Source organism: Pelodiscus sinensis, chromosome 2 (assembly GCF_052426305.1).
Source record: "Pelodiscus sinensis isolate ZL-2025 chromosome 2, ASM5242630v1, whole genome shotgun sequence".
NCBI classification, from domain to species: Eukaryota; Metazoa; Chordata; order Testudines; family Trionychidae; genus Pelodiscus; species Pelodiscus sinensis.
In genome coordinates, this window is record NC_143053.1 from 260,681,222 (window position 1) to 260,687,221 (window position 6,000).

Below are 6,000 nucleotides of genomic sequence, written 5' to 3' on the forward strand. Positions count from 1 at the left end.
CTAGAACTGGAAAGGACCTTGAAAGATCTTCAAGTCCAGTTCCCTTCCCTAACAGCAGGACCAAGCACTGTCTAGATCATACCTGACAGGTGTCTGTCCAACCTCCTCTTAAATATCTCCAGCGATGGAGACTCCGCCACCATCCTTGGCAATTTATTCTGGTGCTTAACCACCCTGACCGTTAGGAACTTTTTCCTAGTGTCCAACCAAAACCTCTCTTGCTGCAGTTTAAGCCCATTGCTTGGTGTCCTGTCCTCAGAGGCCAAGGAGAATAATTTCTCCTCCTCCTGCTAGTAACACCCTTATAGATACTTGAAAGCTGCTATCATGTTCCCTCTTAGGGTATGTCTACACTTGCAGCCTAATTCGAAATAGGGCTGCAAATATAGGCATTCGAAATTGTAACTCAAGCGCAGGATTTAAATATCCTGTGCTTGATTTGCATCTTCCCAGCTGGGCGCCATTTTTTAAAATTGACAAGCCCAGAATAACTGCCCGCGTCTACACATGGCACTGAAACGGGCATTTGAAATAAAGCCCTATTTCGAACTACTTGTTATTCCACCTGTTAATGCATCCCAGAATCATATTTGCTTTCTTTGCAACAGCATCACACTGCTGACTCATATTCAACTTGTGGTCCACTATAACCCCTAGATCCCTTTCCGCCATGCTCCTTCCTAGACAGTCGCTTCCCATCTTGTATGTATGGAACTGATTGTTCCTTCCTAAGTGGAGCACTTTGCATTTCTCTTTATTAAACCTCATCCTGTTTACTTCAGACCATGTCTCCAATTTGTCCAGTTTGAATTATGACGCTTTCCTCTAAAGCACTTGCAACCTCTCCCAGCTTAGTATCATCTGCAAACTTAGTAAGCATACTCTCTATGCCAATATCTAAATCATAGATGAAGATATTGAACACAACAGGTCCCAAAACAGACCCCTGCAGAACCCCATTTGTTTGGCCTTTCAGCAGCATTGTGAACCATTAATAACTACTCTCTGAGTATGGTTTTCCTGCCGGTTATGCACCCACCTTATAGTAGCCCCATCTAAGTTGTATTTACCTAGTTTATTGATAAGAATATCATGCAAGACCGTATCAAATGCCTTACTAAAGTCTAGGTATATGACATCCACCGCTTCTCCCTTATCCACAAGACTCGTTATCCTATCAAAGAAAGCTGTCAGATTGGTTTGACATCATTTGTTCTTTACAAATCCATGCTGGCTGTTCCCTATCACCTTGCTACCTTCCAAGTGTGTGCAGATGATTTCCTTAATTACTTGCTCCATTATCTTCCCTGGCACAGAAGTTAAACTAACTGGTCTGTAGTTTCCTGGGTTGTTCTTATTTCCCTTTCCATAGATGGGCACTAGATTTGCCCTTTTCTAATCTTCTAGACTCTGTCCTGTCTCCCATGATTTTCCAAAGATGATAGCTAGAGGCTCAGATTCCTTGAGTGTTCTAGGATGCATTTTAACAGGCCCAGAGAGAGAATCCCCTTAGGTGAGCAAGATACCTTGTCACCAATTTTGCAGATACAGGTTGACTCTCTCTAATCTGATACCCTCAGGACCTGACTTCCCACAATACTGCCAACTCCACTATGAGGTATACAGACTCTTGCGCAAAAGGTTTTTTTTGCATCAAATGAACCCATCTACATTGCTTGTTTTTACACAAAAACTGCTTCTGCAAAAAACATCGGCAGATATATGCAAATGACAGTGTGACAAATGTTAATGATCGTTTCATTAGCATACTCTCTGCTGACAAATACCTGCAGTGTAGACATAGCCTGTGTCTCCCATCCCCTCTGGGCAGCGCCACTGGCAGCTCGCTACAGGCAGCGTACTGCTCAGCCAGCCCCACAGGGATCCCTGTGGCTGGGATCCACCGGGACTCTCTAGTCCTGCAACATCCATGCCAGACCATGCATGTTTCCAGACCAGAGAATCGGTTTAGAGAGTTGCAACCTGTATTACTGAAGTATCTTTTCCAGAGAAAGCCAAGTCAACTCCCAGGCTGTGTCTAGACAGGCAAGTTTTTCCGCAAAATCATCTGCTTTTGCGGAAAAACTTGCCAACTGTCTACACTGGCCGCTTGAATTTCCGGAAAAGCACTAACGATCTCATGTAAGATTGTCAGTGCTTTTGCGGAAAAAACTATGCTGCTCCCGATTGGGCAAAAGTCTTTCCAAAAGACTTTTGTGCAAAAGGGCCAGTATAGACAGCAGAGATTTCTTTTCTGCAAAAAAGCCCCGATCACGAAAATGGTGATCGGGGCTTTTTTGTGGAAAAGCGCGTCTAGATTGGCCATGGACACTTTTATGCAAAAAGTGCTTTTGTGGAAAAGCGTCCGTGCCAATCTAGACGCTCTTTTCCGAAAATGCTTTTAACGGAAAACTTTTCTGTAAAAAGCATTTCCGAAAAATCATGCCAGTCTAGACGTAGCCCTAGTGTTTCTGACAAAACAGCAGCACATACAAAGCACAGTGCAAAAGGCGGAGCGATCTGCAACCCGTAAATTCTGCATTCGGACACCTGCAGTGAAGTTTTCAGAAGAGGAAAGGTGACTTTCATGTACAATACAGCGCTGCCATTAAATAAGAGCTGCAGTGAATAGGCATTCAACACATACACAGCCAGATCCCTAAGCAAGGCCCTGTGTTCTCTGTGGTAACCTGCATTTAAACACTGTGGCAACTGTCTTTCTTTCTGTACAGCACTGATAAAAATGAGTTCCCACTTCCTCATTAGAGCCTGACTTCATGGTTGCTCAGGAGACATCACAAAATCTGCTTCATTCTCTTGCCTCCTCTTAAGGGAACATTTATTAACAAGAACACAACTGGACTTGTGTGGCCAGGCAGCCTAGTGGCTAGATTGCCTGAGCTCCCATTGTGACCAAATTGCCTTCCTCTTTAGGGCTGGGAGATGAGCAGGGACATCCAGACACCCCCTTTTCTTTTTGAATGGAGATTGCCTATGTTCTAGAACTGGAAGGGACATCAAGTCCAGTCCCCTGCCTTCTCAGCATGACCAACCACCATCTCTGACAAATTTTTGCCCCAAATGGCATGCTCAAGAATTGAGCTCTCAATGCTTGCGTTAGGAGGCCAACGCTCAAACCACTGGGCTATCCCTCCTCTTTGCTAGTGGTCAGCTTAGTGCCCTGAGCATGTCAGCCCCTGGACAGGAGGTGATGTCCTTCTCAGTAGGGAGTCAGAAATCACTGCCATGGGCCACTTCCTACCAGTATGCTACTCCTCCCAGGTTGGGGCTGGCCCCTCTAGTCCAGCCTACCATGCAGCAGGATTCCCTCTCTGGACAGAGCCTTGCTGCAGTCCCATGCTTCCGGAGGCAGAGCAGACATAAGCTGCCGAGAGCAAGCTGCACAGCGTCTCTGGGGTTCATTCAGTTAGTTACCTGCCACGCTGGGGGCTCCTCTTCAGTTTCCTTGACCCAGCAAGCTGTGGTTGCTGGAAGCTCAGTGCTCTGTCCTCAGTGCTCTCTTCACCAGTCAGTCCTGAGTTGAATCAGGCTCTGTTCTTTTATCCCACCTCTTGGCTGCAGGTACAATGGGGCAGGGCTAGCTGGGCTCAACGGCTTTTTAACCTCTTCTGTGCTGGCTGGTAGCTTCTCTGCTTCATCACTGAGAGTCTAAAACATTCTCCCCAGCCTGCTAAGGAAGAGTTCAGATTAGCAGATTTGCAGTATGCCAGTTTTCCCTGTTCTTTAATTGCCTGTGTTAAGTAGTCAATTCAGATCTATAAAGTGCTTATTCCTTGCTTTATCAGGGTGTGCCAAACTGAGATTTCTGTACTGGGATCCATTTGGCACAGAAGGATCCCAGTTACATCGTCCCAAGCCTCAAACTGCCCAAGGCCTTGGGGCTGCTGCAATTTACTCCATCCAGGTCTTACCCCTGTGGAAATTGTACATCAGCCGAGAACGGGGGCGCTGTTCTGCCCCCAGCACTCTACCTCCTGCCTCAGGTCCTTGCTGGCGAAGGGAGGGGGGGAATGATCCAAGAGCCACCTCTTCCACCTTATGTCAGCTGAGAGCTTTCCCCAGCAGAGAGCCAAAGAGTGGCCATATACAGGGGGTGGAAATCTGGCTGTGAGTCTCCATACACCTGGGAGGCTTATCTACTGGTACTGGAAAGAATGTTCTGCAAGGGAGACACAGATACCAGGAGTGTGTGCTGCCTTCCCTGAGCTGAGGCAACAGGGTGATGGGTTTCCCTTGGGGTCTACCTGTAACTGCACAGCCATTGCCCCGCTAGTCTGGGCTCCCTCTCACAGGCTACGTCTACACTGGCATGATTTTCTGAAATGCTTTTAACGGAAAAGTTTTCTGTTAAAAGCATTTTTGGAAAAGCACGTCTAAATTGGCAGGATGCTTTTCCGCAAAAGCACTTTTTGCGGAAAAGTGTCCGTGGCCAATCTAGACGTGGTTTTCTGCAAAAAAAAGCCCCGATCGCCATTTTCGCCATCGGGGCTTTTTTGCGGAAAACAGTGATATGCTGTCTACACTGGCCCTTTTGCGCAAAAGTCTTTCAGAAAAAGACTTTTGCCTGAACGGGAGCAGCATAGTATTTCCGGAAAAGCACTGATGATTTTACATGAGATCGTAAGTGCTTTTCCAGAAATTCAAGCGGCCAATGTAGACAGCTTGCAAGCTTTTCCGCAAAATCATTTGATTTTGCGGAAAAACTTGCCAGTCTAGACACAGCTCCAGTGTGTTGCTGTGACAAGTGGCAAAAGGCTCCAGTAATCGCTTCCATCTCAGATGGGGCACACCCATCGGCAGACATAAACAGTATCTTTGACCAGCCCCTTCATAGGACGGCTGCTCCCGGTTCCTCAGACACACACACCCTCTGGAGTTAACATCTTGCACTGCACAGGGAACTGTACCACATAAGCTCATAAAAGTTGCCCCATCCTTCAACATGTAAAGGGATGTGCAACAGCCTTTGGTCTCTGAGCTATGATTCCCATAAACTTCATCCCAGCTAACTGGTTTAGATAAATCAAAACCAAGGTTATTAAGTACAAAAGCTAGATTTTATGATTGCTAGGGGGCTTCCCCCCACGCTCACCATGCCAGCCACCCCCCCCCACTCTGGGGCTAGGTTACTCCCTGGTGAGAGGGTGCAGCAGCAGGCTGGGGGTGCAAAGTCTCAGTAGAATGGGTGAGTGAGGGGACTGGGGGTGCAGGTATGACAGAACACTGTCTTAATTACCTGCATCCTGCTTCAGAAGCCCTTTAAGACTGCACTTGAAAGAGAATCGTCTGAACTGTTATTCATGCCTAAATTCGACACTTTACACTTGGGTCTGAATAAGCAATCTAATTACCTTACCCATTACAAAGATAGCTTCCCCAATTATCACCTCTAATATCATTAGCTCACAGACATTTACCTCCCCCCATCCCCTTTCTGTTCTGAAATGTGATTTGTCCTTTTCATATGTGTTCATTTTTTTTAATTGTATCCTTTGGTATATATGGTTGTGACAATTTTCTTCCACTATTTGATCAGAGGAAGTGGGTCTGGCCCATGAAAGCTCATCATCTAATAAACCATCTTGTTAGTCTTTAAAGTGCTACATAGTCCTGTATTTTGTTTCAGCTACACCAGACTAATACAGCTACATTTCTATCATTATTCTAGACACTAAGCTGAGCAGAGAGGAGATGAAGCCACAATACAGTGTAATCCCCCGGAGAAGTGTGCACACATTCCCAACAGAACATTTCACGTAGCTGCCTCTGGAATACACCTCTTACCATGATACTCATGGAAACTGGTCTTCCTCCCTTAGTGGAGAGAGCCATCTGCTGAAAAACAAAACAGAACAAATGGGAGTCTCTTAGAAAACATGCAACGTGACTCTCCCCGACACACACTGAGGCGGTGGAGGCGTAACTTTGCTCAAGTGGATAGCGCTATAGTGAGCTAAGCGACAATAACCGGTGTAGCCA